The following is a 15,804-nucleotide window of genomic DNA, read 5'->3' on the forward strand; positions in this document are numbered from 1 at the left end:
GGCATACACCTTCTTTAACAACAAAACTTGTGAAGGTGAAGTTTACAATGAAAGAAAGGGAGTTAAGTTCCTTTTCATGCCATAAATTCCATGCTAATTCTGAACCATATTTGCCCTTTGACCACGTAATAATCTTACTTGATCTGCATTCAGACCTCTGTGAATTTATGGAGGTAGAGGTTTTAGAAACTAAAGGTCGGGCCCAGGTGTGGTGGCTCACGCTTGTAATCCCAGAACTTTGGGAGGCTAAGGCAGGTGGACTCCTTGAGCTCAGAAATTCAAGACCAGCCAGGGCAAAATGGTGAAAACCCATCTCTACAAAAAATAACAAAAATTAGGGGGCTTGGTGGCACCTATCTGTGGTCCCAGCCACTTGGGGGGCTGAGGTGGGAGGATGACTTGAACCCAGGAGGTTGAGGCTGCAGTGAGCTGAGGTCACACCACTGCACTCCAGCCTGGATGGCAAAGGGAGACCCTGTATAAAAACAAACAAACAAACAAACAAAACCCTAGGGGCAGGGTGAGGGGTATTGATATATTGGATTTTAGCAAATAAAACCAAAACTTCTATAAACATGCAGTTTTTCACTATTTTCTATTCAGGTAGAGTGACCTTTTCTGACCTATCAAAAGGTTATTCATCCTTCAAACCTCATCTTAATACATCCCATTTTGGTCCCTTTTTTTGACTGCAATAACTGCTTTCATAGTGTCTCCATACAACATAGGCAAGACTTGTCATATACTACCTTTGATGAGAATTACTTGTCCACCATTCATGTACCTCCTATATCTAGCAATGTCCTAGAGAGCAGTAAGTGAATGTTATACCAACATTTGATCTACTAGAGAGCCTGGCAATTAAAATAAATATATTGTTTGTAGTCTATTAGAAAACAAGGGAAGAAAACACCATCACCATCAAGGATATTGTGTTTTGTTATATTCTCATGTTACATTTTCTTTAACAATATTGCTACAATATAGATTTTTACTCTCATTGCTTAATTTTAGGTATTCTTTCATTTTATTTGTTTAGTGAGTAGTTAAAAATCATCAACAACTGTATATAAAATATAAACTAGCAACTTGAAAACTACATTATTTTTCTTTGCACAGAATTTAATAAGATACATTAATATTGTACTATGCTGTAACAAGTAACTACATGTAAGAAAATTTAAAACATAGGTCTATACATTACTTTGTATAATATATACAGATTTCTTAAGAAGAATTTGATAATAAAGATTTTGAAAATCTTTATTATCCCTATATTTTACTTTCAAAATCCAATGTTTCTTTAATGTAGGGTTAAAATGTATGGTCCAGAAATTAATTAGTTACGTTAAATGAAATGTTTATTCAATGTATTAGTTTTTATCATTAATGATACATCTTTTGACACACAATTTGAAAATTCCTTTCCATATTACTTTCTGGAATTAAAAATAGTTAAATGTATGGAAGATTTCAAACTAGAAAACATTAGCTAAATGACTGTAGCAAATATTTCTGAAGTAAATTACATAAGAGAGCTAAAATTAGAACTAGTAAATGAGGATGAGCATTGAGTAAAAGACAGTATCTTTGTTGCGGGAGACAAATGGGATGTCATGAATCGGGATTATAGCCCCCTTGTGAAAATGTATTACTATTTAAATATGTAGCATGTAGTAGATGTGCTCACAGTCTATGAAATCATCATAAAGGACAACAATATGCTTCATCATAGGCCAAAAATCTTTACACATGAAGCTAATATAATCTGGAGTTAATAAAACCAAAGTCAGTTATCTGAAATACTTAATTGGCTCTGGTGTTCAATCTACTATTCTTAAGGGTTTTAAAGACATGATACTGGGACTACATATTCCACATTTCTGGGGAGATAAAAAAACTGTTACTCAGCATAATGGAGACTCTACCACTGATATTCTTCAACTAGTTGGAAGCGTCTTTAATAAGCATTTAAGATTGTTCAAAAGTGAAAACTTGTTCTGGTGTAAAATATTTTTATATATAAATATAAATAGGTTACCAATAAATATGAAACAATATGCTATTGAGAATAACTACATATCCCTGTCTCTTTTGAATCCTAAGAGTATTCACTTTTATTAAAAAGATAGATCTTGAAGGATAAGGATAATCTGAAAATAATTTATGTTGACTCACCTTTAAATATGTTGAATGATTCTAAAGTTGAAAACTCATGAACTGATTACTTTATATACTAGAAAAGCACAATTTCCTTCAGGAACCAAAAATGTATGTCAGGGATTAGGAAATGTCTACAGCAATATAGTCCATACTGTAATAAAGAACTGCTTCTTAAACTTTAATGTACATCGTAATCATCTGGAAATCTTGTTGAAATAAAGATTCTGATTCAGCAGTTGTGGGGATTTTGCATTTCTAACAAGCACCCAGGTAATGCAAATGCTTCTGGTTCATGGATAGACTGCATTTTGAGTAGCAAGACCTTAAATAGAATTAGTTAATATTTAATGATCTACCACAAGAGGAAATGACGAGGATTACTGAAATAAGGAGGAAAGGGAAAATTATTTTCCACTGGTAAAAGATCAACTGGATAATATAATTAATGTGTAATTTGTTAGATATACTAATTTTTTAACATATTTTTCTGCTATACCCTCAAAATAAATATATACATTAGCTGACCATTAAGCTTCAGATACGGAAAATTCATGGGCTTTATAAAGCTCAGATGTTAACATCTACACAGAAGACAGTATTATAAAGCAAAACGAGAAATATTAAGACCATTTTCAATGAGCCTTTAAAGAGAGGGGGCTATCACTAACTTTAACAGCAACTTAAAAGTATTTTTGTTGGTTTGTTTCCGTTTTTGTGGACCCAAACAATTTCATATTTTTCCTCTAAACTTTTCAGTACAAATGCAGCAAGCATCTGTCCTTCTCTGTACTGTGTTTTAAATCTAACCTATCCCCCACAGGCATCAAAGCTGAACATGATGGTCATGCTGTTCCATGAAGCCCTGAAAGACAAACAAAAGAACAAACACACCCAACGACTTAAAACCTGGAGCCAAGGGAGCTCTCCAGGTTGCGGGACGCCTCTCTGATCCTCCTAGTAAATATAAAAGCCTCTTTCTTCAGTAACTGAAAACAATCATAACTGTCTTTCCTCCTGTCTTGTTGAACCTCTAGGGATAGAGGAAAGGAGCAGTATAGAAATGTGCACCAAAGTGTCTGTGAATGGATTTGATTTATATAGTATGGCTTGCTATAACTTGAGAGGATTAGATAACGGGTTTCCTTAGAAACAGTTTCTATTTCCAGTAGAAGACCTTCTAACATCTTTAAATGGTATAGCTATAAAATGCTCTTTTTTCTAAAATACAACTAATCAACTAATGCTCTTATGAAACTGCATCCTAGATTTTATATAACTCTATACCTAAATAAGCATAATCACAAACATTATCGCAGTTCTATGATTGTAATAAAATTTAGAAATCATATTTATTTATATTTTTAATACAGATGAAGAGAAAATATAACTATATCCACAATATAGAGATTTTAAAGCCCATGTTCTCCAGATGAGAAAGTGAAATTTTTAATGTTTAATTTTTAATTATGGATACATAACAATTGTACACATTTATGAGGTACATGTAGTATTTTCATATAAGCATAAAATGTATAATGATTCAATGGGATAATTGAGATATCACCTCAAGCATTTATACTTTTTTATGATGGGATTATTCCAATTTTACTCTTTTAGTTATTTTGAGATAAACAATAAATTAAATATAGTCACCTTGTACTGTAAGTATTGTAACTATAGTTGCTACTGAACACTAGGTATCACTCCTTCTAATGAATTTCAAGAGCGTAATAGAATTGCAAAAGTTTAATAAGAAACATGCAGTATTACAACCAACAAGACAATTTATATATTACAGTTGACTAATAGAGTTTTAAGGAGAAATTGGGAAAAAAAGCCGTGTCGCATGCTTATCATGCTAATTTTTGTGTATATATGTGAGATTTCTTTGTTTACTGAAATGGCAAGTTGATTACTTTGTTATGTCAGTAATGCTATACAAGTATTATTATAAAAGATATTTTATGTCATATGTAGCCCTGTCAATTTCTATCATCTAAACTCTCTAATCTTTATTGAATCTGAAAATTTGAAGCAAATTAAAGATTTTTTTTAAAACAGAATTTGGCACTTTTATCTTGAAAATGCTGTTATTTATGAAATCATGGAAAATAATCTTAAAAGTATTTTAATTGGCATGGGAAGTATAATTCTTCCCATGTATATTGTATATTAACACTAATTCTATTTTACTAATATATATTTTCTATTAATTTCAGTAAGTTAGTTAGCTATAAAACATACCTTTTCTTTCAATGACATATTTGGAATCACATTGGAAAAGAGAAAAAAATTATCCTAGTGATTTTCCCTGGAAACCTTTTACTTTACTGATGAATAAGATCCTAGGAAATAGGCTTTATGCTTTCACTTTTATAATATCTATAACTGCATGGGAATAATTCTATTTAAAAAAAAACAAAACTGAAAGGTCTTTTTTTAATAAGAGCAGCCATAATGTAACTTTATATTTAAAAATTTTTTATTTCATAGGTTTTTGGGGAACAGGTGGTATGTGGTTACATGAGTAAGATTTTTAGTGGTGATTTGTGAGATTTCAGTGCACCCATCACCCAAGCAGTATACACTGAATCCAGTTTGTAGTCTTTCATCCCTCACCCACTTCCCACCCTTTTCCCCTCAGTCACCAAAGTCCATTGTGTCATTCTTATGTCTTTGCATCCTCATAGCTTAGCTCCCACTTACGACTGAGAATATACGATGCTTGGTTTTTCCATTCCCGAGTTACTTCACTTAGAATAATAGTCTCCAATCCCACCCAGTTTTCTGAGAATGCCATTAATTCCTTCTTCTCTCTATATATCACAATTTCTTTGTCAACTCATTTATTGATGGACATTTGGGGAAGGGTCTTAGCTCAAAAAGTGTACAGTAACTTTAGAGATTTTTTATTTTTGTTACTCATTCATTAAGCTTTATTATTGTGTACCGATTATATGGTAGTCACTGTAGAACTGTCCATTAAACACAGACACATGTAACTAGCAAGCACTGAAATGTGGCTAGTGCGACTGAGGAAATATTTTTCTTATACTATTTACTTTTAATTCTAAATTTAAATTGTCACATGTGGTTAGTGTCTACTTCTTTGGATAGCATAGTAGAAATAGGCAACAAGGATACAGCTTAATTATGAGTAAAGAAACCTGCCTGATAAAATTTCTTTCTAATTAGTTATAAAACATATGTACAATTCTAAAATAAATGTAAGATATAAAGTCAGATAGTTATAAGTGTCATGAGAAAAGAGATCAAAAAATGTAAATGAAAAAGGATAGAAAGCATGAATGAGGCAGTACTGCAAGGAGTCCTAAGTGGAGTGAAGGAGAAAGCCATTGGACAATCTGCAAAAGATCATTCCAGGGAAAGATAGAAAACTTAGCAAGAGAATAAGAAGTTACTTAGGCTAATGCTTCAAGGAAAAAGTGCTTTGTCTTCAAGAAAAAATGTGATATTTTAATTTACTTATATTCATACAAGTAGTATGCAGTTTTTAAACAAAACAAACCCTTGGGATAATGTTATTAAAAATAATACTTTAGATAGTCTACCAAAGGCACATCAAATATCTATGCCCTTCTTGACAATAAAATTGATCAATTGAAATCTTATTTGCCAGTCTCATTTTGTAAGGCTTATATTATTAAAATGGTTTTGAGAAGGTCCTCACAGAATGTTAAATATGCAAAGAATCTTGGAAATTCTACTCTAAATTCCTTATTATATGGATAAAGACACTGAGGCTTAAAGATATTACCTGATTCCTGTCACTAGCCCTTTGACACCCAGTCCATCTTACTATACGATGGTGCTATGCTTCATATTTCTAATGGCAGCAAAACATTAGACACGCAGAAAACAGGACAGGTAAAGACACTGATTGTGAAGAGAATATCAATTTTTTAAGTAAATAAATATATGAATTATTGTAGGGCTAATTTTTACTTTTCCAATATCAGAGTCTACTTGATTTCTTTATGGTAAGTTCACCTAGACTTTGATATCTTAAATTAAGAAGAAATGTTTTATTTTATTTTGGTTATAATTAATTCAATACAGAAAGGAAACTGAGCGATTAATGGATCATTTTTGAGAAAGATAAACCAGCAAATTGAAGAATGTACTTTCCAAGATAGATCTTTGGATTTCTGCTTTGAAAATGCTGGGCAGTCAGTAAAAAGCTGTTCATTTTAAAAGTAATTAAATTGTAAAATAGAGATGTGCCAAATACACTAATAATATAGATTTGTCAACAAGGATTTCAAAAATGTGAATAATTTTACTATTTATAATTCAAGCTTTTCTGTAATTTTAAATAATATAATTTTAAAACATAGCAAAACCCTTCTTATCTGTCTCCCAGAAAGAATACACATTGCCTGTTTATGTTGTATATGCTTTACATTCTTGATCATTTCCAATAATATCTAAAAATGTCAGATGAAAGCACACTTTTCATTTGACCTTATGGATAAGTACACAATGATAAATTAGTCAAATTGTTAATTTCTATTTTTTGTCTCATTGAAAAACATTAACAAATGATTGCACAAGAAGTTCTCAAGTTCTTGACCTCCATTCTACTTATATGTGATCTACTAAGACTGTAATTCTCAAAACAATGAAGCATGTTTTTAATGCTTGAATATCCACTCATATTTTGATGAACGTCTTGAAGATACCCCTCTTCTTTTAAAAAAGAAAAAATTCACTCTCTGAGCTTTTAAGTTTTACTTTAAGCTAAATCCTCATTCCACAAGTAATACAAATATACACTTACTACATTACTTTATAACTACTTTATCTGTTTAGTATTTTCATCTGTTTCAATATAAATTTCTTGGAGAAAGTACATTCCTTGAAAATATAAATTCCTGGAAAATAGGGAGAATATCTTGTTCATTTTGTTGACCCCAGATACTAACATATTATTGGCTCTCAATAAATACTTGATAAAAATTTGAATGAACTTGGAGAATTTATTTCTATAAATCACTAATTTGTTCATGTCCCTCTCCTGCTCTCTATCTTGAATTGCTTCCTAATGGGTATAATTATTTCAACCCTTTTAAAGGAAACTAATACATATTTTCACATAAAGTTAGAAACACATTCTCACATTCCAGTTTGAAAACACTGGAAACAACAAAAACATCAAGAAAGACATGTGCTCACTGTAATTTCACACTAGCCTGCCACTTCAGGTGTTTCTGTAACTGCTTTCCTGCCGAAGTCTCTGCCCTGGTCAAGCCATTAGCACCCGCACCTGGACTTGCCTTATATTCTTTTGAATGCCATTCTCCCTTCTCTACCTGCCCTGTCTCAGACCCTCCCAAGAGCATTCTCTTCTTTCTCGTCTTTCTTCTTTCTGTTAAAACTCTGCGAATCCTCTTTTCAATAAACTATATGAAAGAAAGAAATTGAACTAACTCAGAGATGAAGGGTCCTTGCTGGAACTGAACCATTTGCTTTCAGTATGATCCTAGACAAGTCAATTTAGCACTCTGATTTCTTATTTGTAAAAATTGGAGTAAATCAACACACGAAAATTAGCTGGAGTAGCAATTCCACAGTGGATATCTATTTCAGAAAAAAAAAAATGTACATGATAGAGACAATTGTAATTTGTCAATTAATAATAAATTTTGAAAATTGGGGCAAGTCAGTCTATAATTAAAAGAATTGCTGGAAGACTTAAAAAGAGATGAACACAGTTTCCTAGTGCATATTAAAAATATAATACATATTGGGGATGGGGAAAAACAAAGAGAATATAGTACATTCTCTTCCACTGTGTAATTCTTTTGACATTAATTTTGTCAATATTAAGATGTGGAAAAAAAATCTGATTTTCCAAACCCACTATATTTTTTGTGGATAATTAAGTGAATACATGCTAAAATGACATGAAAATACTAAAAATCAAACAAATGTAAGTTATTGACTGCAGCTTATTTGAGACACTTCTTTGAAGGTTTAATCTCTTCTGTGAAGGTTTCTCTGACGATCCCAGTCAGAAATAATAGCTTCCATTTCTATAGCACTTCTTGGCTGCATATATATTGCTTTATATTACAAATATAAAACCCATAGATTTATAAGCCCTTTTATAAAATCCTTTTAAGACAGTTGGATTTTAGATGACAAGAACATACTCATTCTGACTGAACAAAACTGAATTCAAAATGAGACGGGTGGTGTTAGAAATGTATTAGAAAGAATCTGTGTTATCTCATAAAATAGAAGGAAGGCTGAATAAGCACTAGTGGCTAAAATCAGAAAGGTGGAATTAATAGCGAATGGAGCAGATTCTTGAAGAGATGTGGATAAAATAACACAGATAATCTGTAAGAGGGATAGTCCTTTCCTTACATTTATGTCCAAAGCGGCCCCTTTGAAACCAATCAATTTAAATACTTGGTCCCTTGAATCTTTGCCAGAAGCATATGTAACTTCTGTTTTTATAAGGATGGCTCATGTAAGATACTATTATTTTTCAACAAGTAGCAGAAAGAGAAAATTGTTTAACAGGAACTGTCCCTCTGACCAATTCCGATGGCAAGCACCTTAGTCCTCTTGCTCCTTTCTATCCATCAATACCTAATTGCTTTTGTAAGATCTAAAAAGATAAACTGGAAATGTATACATTAAACCCCAATTATAGCAAAAAGCTAAAATTAAAACTATGCTCAAATATACCAGACTAAAGTCACCTTGGTTTGGAACCAAGTAAATATGCAGTGAAATGCTAGATCTTGACTGTACCCAGGACAAATTTCCTCAGCCTAGTGAAGTAAACATGTCTGACAAATTAAGTAAACCCCATACCAAAAATGATAGTGTCATAAGATCTTCCCTTTTTTTGCAAGTTTAGCTCTCAGTGAACTGCATATGAAGATTTGTGCTATGTGCTACTAGAGATTCAAACACACACACACACACACACACACACACACACGAGACAATTCTTTGGCACTCTTCCCTTGTAATATAATATTTTTTGCACTTGTATCTATTTTCTTCTCTAATCAAGTTTCATTATATTTAACACAATAAAAATAGAGGGAAGTAAACACAGTATCTCAAATCTTGCCTGAAATTAAAGAAAGAACATGAATACCAACTAGAATACCTGTTAAACTCTAAAACATGAGTTTTTCTGAAATAAATGTCATATAAATAAATAATGCCTTGTACAGAGCCTATGTTACCATAGATTACCTTCAATGTATATTCTTAATTACTTCTTCTAAGGGAAGAGGGGGATCTTTACTTACAAGTCTTGCTTAAAGAAAATCTTATAGTTATAAGTCTATGGAAGCTTCCAATAAAGGTTCTTTTAATTTTTCTATTTGAAAGTCTCCTCAAATCCCCATGGAAACGACCTTTTACTAATTCTGTCCATATTTCTATGGAAGTGAAACCAGTTTTAAATATTCCTGTTAAATCTGATTTTATTAGACAAACGAGGCTAACATTTAACTTCAGTATCACTAATATTTAAGTTATACATATACACATAGAAACAAGAAACAATGTAACTTTCAAATTTTATGCATATAGGTTATTTACATTTTTTCTATTATATAAATCAAGAGGAATTTTTAAAAAGCTGATTGGACAGAAGACTATCAAAGCAAAAACAGTTTTTAAAGTTAAATTGAGAAGAAAAATTTGTTCTGATAGTCTTATCAGTCTTACTTACCAAACACTTAACGATGCTAGTTTTGTGCCAGATACTTTTCTAAACTCTCAAATATTGACTTGTTGATTACTGCATTCATATAAGCACTACAGAAATTATAAAACATTCAATATTTCTCTGTTTTACTAATGTTGAGTAACTCACAAAATCATTGTCTCCAAATTAAAACATATGGGACAAAAATTCAATCATGACTATGAAAAACTAAAATAACCTTTTTAACTTTTATCTTAATCATCTTTTTCTTTTGATTTTTCAGAGGTATCATGACTCTTCAATAAACTACTTCGTTATTGATCATTTCTGGCCATCTCCTCAAATTACCTGTTTAATATTTGTTCAGCGAATAAAACTAGCTTAATATTTGCTCAAAATTTATAATTACAGAATTTAATTTGCTACTAAAAAACTGAGGAACAGCAGCTTAAATTTAAAAGCAAATAAATCTTGGATCATGTGATATGTTTTGCATGTAAATACCTTTGCTTGCTAGTCACAATAATACTCATATTTATTATTTTATTAGATTTACCATCATCTAAAATTTGCAGTTTAGGGTTTCTGATGATTTCTATAGAACTGCCAGGAAATGGTGAGCATTTATTTCTGCTCATTTAATTTACTGTGGGAGAACTGAAAAATTTGGTAACTTTTTGACATGAGGGGCACAGCTGGAACTACTCAGCAGTTAGAGTAGATGACAAAATATAGGAACAAAGCAAAATAAAACAAAAATGTTTCAAACATATAACAAAGAGATATCATTAATATCAATATGAGACTGTTTATTAAAAAAAGTCATTTGTAATTACAATAAGCATGTTATGTGTCAAAGAAGAATCACTGGCTTGATTGAGAATGGAAACCTAGATCAGTTGTGAAAACTGAGAAATTTCCATAAGAGGATGTTATCCACCCAAACCACTGAAAAAACAGTATGTATGAAAATACCAGTCAATACAGTCTGATGGGACTATTAATAATGTCGGGACTATTGTTTGTTTTCATACATTTTGAGATCTCTAAAAGAAACAACTTAATCTCTTAATAGGTACCAAAGGATGGAAATACCAGTTTGAAAGCAATAAAAATAATTCATTATTCTTGAGACAAGTTATTTGAGTTTACCAGAACTTTTTGAGCAAAATAAGGATTTGTGCCAACTAGGAATGCTTTGGGTGGAAATTAGTCATATTTGTGGGGGTATAAGGAAGAATTATTATATTTTCACAATATTGATAATTGTAATGATATTTAAAGGTGTATTCACTTAAAAGTAATAACAAAAATGATTACTAAAAAGCAATATACAACATACTACATAGAGCATGACTCCATATATATGAAATATCCAAAAAAGCCAATTTTATAGAGGCATTTGATTCCATGTATATGGGAACAGATATTAACAATAAATGGGTACAAGGGATCTCAATGGAGTGATGAAAATATTTTAAGACTGGTTTGTAAGAATGCTTGTCTGACTTGATAAATTGACTAAATGTTATAGAATTTTAAACTTTAAATGAGTGACTTATATAGTACGTAAAATGTACCTCAATTAAGTTGTAGAAAATAAAAGGATCACTACCTTTTAAAGGAGAGCTGATATTGAAGTGGTCACTCAATCTGTGATAGTTTGTGGTGAAGTGTAAACAAACTCTTTGGATACATTGCTTAATATCTCTGAAACTTAAGTTTCTTCATCAAGGAATTGTGGATAAAAATAACATTTACCTAATATAGCTGTTTTGAAAGTTAAAAAATAATCCATGAAAAAAGAATATGTGCAATGTATTTTGGTGTATAACAAGTACTAGGCATAGAAGCTCTAATGGGGTATGAATTAGCCGAAAACTAAAGAGGGATCGTAACTGAGAGAAATAAAGAAATGCATCCTAAAGAAATGGACTGATGGAGAATGGTACTTGGAAAATGAACATAAATGTATATTGATTATCAATTTCATCCAGGATGTTTTACTCCTGAGTCATGACAGAAACTTCTCCCATCTCACAATTCTGACAGAAAATACATGGAAAAATAAAAGCAACAAAAACATACTAATTCATCAAGTTTGAAATGTCTTTGATCATCAGTTAGAGAAAACTACACATAGTGAAAATGTGTGGAGAAAAGCATCTCTGCATATACGACAAATACTATTAAATATTATAGATAAATAACAAAGTTTTGTATGTGTTTCAAAAATGAATACTTGGCAAGTGCGTTTTAATGTATGATTATGAAAATGTTTCACTCGCTGTCTTTCAAATGCATATTTGTGTCTCTTTTCAAATCAATCCTGATTCTTGGGATGAGTATTAGATTACCAAAAAACCCAAAATCCTACCTAAGCCAAACAGGAGCTCTTGTGACCTTAAAAAACGCTTTAATACTGAGCTTTAATTTTCACAGAAATGGGGATGGAAATAAAATGTGCACATTGTCAAACACTATTTTATGTGAAATTACTTTATAAACATATGGCTATAGGCAGAAAAGAAATGTACCACTTTTACCAGTTTATTTGTAAGAAGAAAGAGAATGTTAGGCAAAGTCTAGGTTGGAAATGTGAAATTGAACAGGAAAAAATACCTTTGTCCGGAACCTCCATAGGTATTATCTGTGCAATTTACAGTAGTGAAAGGACAATGGACAAAATATAGGGGAAAAAATCAAATTTAACAAATAATGAGGACTGCATACATCAAAAGGAGCTTAAATTTAAAACTGCTGCATTCTGTTTGGCTAGCTCTATCTGGCTGCATATTTGCATGTCTAGTAATAGCCTCAATTATATATTCAATAAAGACCATTTCATTATGTGATCAATGCATTCATTCTTATGGCAAAGTGTATGTTTTTATCTCATTTTTATATTGTACAAGATAAGGAAGCTAAACTGTTTCAAGGTTTTAGCCATTATTACACAAGGAACTGGTTCCAAAGAAAGATCATTTAAAAAAAAATAGCTAGTGCTGGGAAAAGAATATTAAATTCTTTTTATTTGAAATACTCTAAGCTATTTTCAAAGCATATTTATTAGGAGTTGCATTGAGAGTCCAATAACTTTTTATATGGTTGTTACTCAGGGCCACAGGCTCCAGTAAGATTTTACAGATGGGCTCCATGAAGTCTGTGGGAACTTTGATTTGCAATTTCAAAAAATATATATCTGCAGGTATATGAATTTTTCTGGAGCAGGCCTATAGCTTTTAAATGACACTCAAAGGAGTCCAAAACATAAAGCCTTTTAGAACTGACAATTTTTAAATTAAATAGTTAAAGCAGCAAATATATTTCAGGTGTCAATAACCATGTATATGCTTAAGGCAACCGCATATTTTCAAAATGATTAAAATAAGTAATTGCCGAAAGGCACAATATTACATGCATGTATTAAACACATATATTTAAGAACATCCTCTTAAACATATCAATTAATAGTGATGTTTATACATGAATTAATATTAAAATTCTTACAATTCTATGGAAGACATGAACTAATAATGCAAAGAAAGTAACACATGGTTATCAGAACAAAACATACATTTTCCAGTTTTTATTATTTTTGATATTTTAAAAATAAAACATATATAATTTTGTTTAATATATATTTACACTAAAAATGGAAAATTGAATATAGTTGCTCAATGATTTTTATGAACTGTAGGGATAATACATTTATTTTAAATATCGTGTACAGAGATTTTTTGAAAAAACCAAAAAGCACAAATGTTAGGTGTTATGTTTCCCATTATATAGGGAACACACTTTGTTCTATCTTGCAAATATGTCAAGAGAAAAAAAATGAAATAAAATACTAAAATTTACCTTAGTATGCATCTTAACATATAACAAGATTATCTAAAAATTTTTTTGAAAAAAACTATAAATTATTATTGCTGATATATATTTTAAGAATCAATCAGTCCTAAGTAGTAGCCTCTCATTTATTCAAAAAAGTATTATTGAGTGCCTACTGTGTACCAGGAATTCTGCCAGCTTTCTTTTGAATTTGAGGCATTTTATTAAATCCCATTTGGTATACACAACTTCTAATTTTATGCCCTCTTCCACCAAAACAATCAAACAAACAGTCTGCTTACAAATCTTCTGTTAGGATAGTTGCTAAGTATGGCATGTGAAACATATTAAATCATGCATATGCTGATGATTCACTTAGCAAAACACACATACCATAACATAGGTAATCTATAAGAACTCATTAAATAAATGAAGTGTGGAATTACCCTTTTCTAGAGACAGTCATAGTATTTTAATGTGATCAAAAGAAAAGCTAAAATAATGACTTATTTAAACTAACTTGATAATTCTGAATTTATTTATATGTTCATACAAATAAACAGTTACTCTGATATTTTCAAAAACTAAATGGTGGTGGTTGTGCTTTAAGAAATTTTAAATAGCAAAAGTGGCTATAGGAGAAATAATGATCTCTGCTTATGATACTTAGGTTATTAGCAATATTGATTAATGTTAATTTAAAAAAATAGATCTTCAAAAATTTAACACCGAAATGTGTTACATTATTCAAATAACCTCAAAAGTAATTGTCACATTATCATGTCTTAAAATCTGATTGTATAAAAGATAACTAAACTGATTAAATTTAATAAATAACATAAATTTTATGTTTTTCAGTATAGAAGAATTAATGCTTCGATCACTTTCAATCTGTCTGAACTTATGCATAAAATATATTCTATACCTAAATGCATATGTATTAGAATGTATTTATATCTGGATATATAAATGTATGAACATATACTATATACAACTACATCTCTAAGATTAAGCACCATATTTCTAGTGATTAATAATTAAATTAAGAGGATAAATTAGTTGTATTGTTTATAAAAATAGACTGTTGGTTAGTCATAAATTCCTTTCTCCCCCTGTACTCCATTATTCTCAGTTAAAAATCACCTGCTTCTAAAATGACCAATACACATTTAGCCAGTATGTATCAGAATATTAATATTCAATTTAATAGCAAAATACATATTTGAAGTGAAATGAAGTGATGAACATTATTTGGATAATGCATTTTGTCAATGTGTATTGACAAAATATGTACTACTTGGAAATAAAACGATGGGCAAAATCTTTGTAAGGAATTACAGCTCATGAAAAAATATTAAAGAGTAAAAGAATGGATAGAACTGCTGGAAACCATTAAAATAGAAAACAATTTCAGGGAACAAATCAAAGGAGAAAATACTATTTGAAATCACTTCTTTTTTTATAGAAAAGCATTTGCTATCTTGGGCTTTTAAACATTTAACAAAGATACCAACAAGCCACTTGGTTAGTTCTTGCTTATCTTCACATTTCACTACTTGATTACGCAAAATATTTTTATGTATGGGTGGTACATGAAAAACACGCTGTTTTGTGTGCAGCATCAGAACCTCAAAGCAAGCTGACAGTATTTTCATTCAACTAGATTTACCAAATGGACCTGAGTAAATTCCTCTTTTTATGAAAAAAACACTGGCAGAAACAAAACAAAGCTAGCAAATAGGGCAGAATGGTCTAAATACTATGGGTTAAAATAAATATAACTTTAAGACTAAAAGCAATTTTGGAACACACATTCTACATTTATGATAATTTTTCACCTCTGTTCTTTCAATGAATATCCTTACAAAATGGGACCCTTTTCGAATGAAAGATGCTGGGACTTTTAAATGCTATCAATGATTATTTTGTTGTATTTTTGTTTTTAATTAGCATATACATAAAATAATCTATAAATTGGAAAAGTGATTTATTTGCTATGTAAATTTAACTGAATTTCCCACTTCTATTGTAGGGAATCAAAACATAAAACACATAGTTAAAGCAAATGTATCCATACACAGCAGGGTAGAGGTAATGTGTTTCTC

The 15,804-nt window shown here is 30.7% G+C and overlaps 1 protein-coding gene across 6 annotated transcripts in view; it reads right to left on the bottom strand.

Annotated features, from left to right (window-relative positions):
- PCDH9 (protocadherin 9) overlaps nucleotides 1-15,804 on the bottom strand; it is a 926,664-nt gene that overhangs the window by 880,546 nt on the left and 30,314 nt on the right. The gene's annotated exons all lie outside the window — the stretch shown is intronic.

Source organism: Aotus nancymaae, unplaced genomic scaffold (assembly GCF_030222135.1).
Source record: "Aotus nancymaae isolate 86718 unplaced genomic scaffold, 86718_ANA_hifiasm-v0.15.2.pri h1tg000088l, whole genome shotgun sequence".
In the NCBI taxonomy this organism is placed as follows: Eukaryota; Metazoa; Chordata; class Mammalia; order Primates; family Aotidae; genus Aotus; species Aotus nancymaae.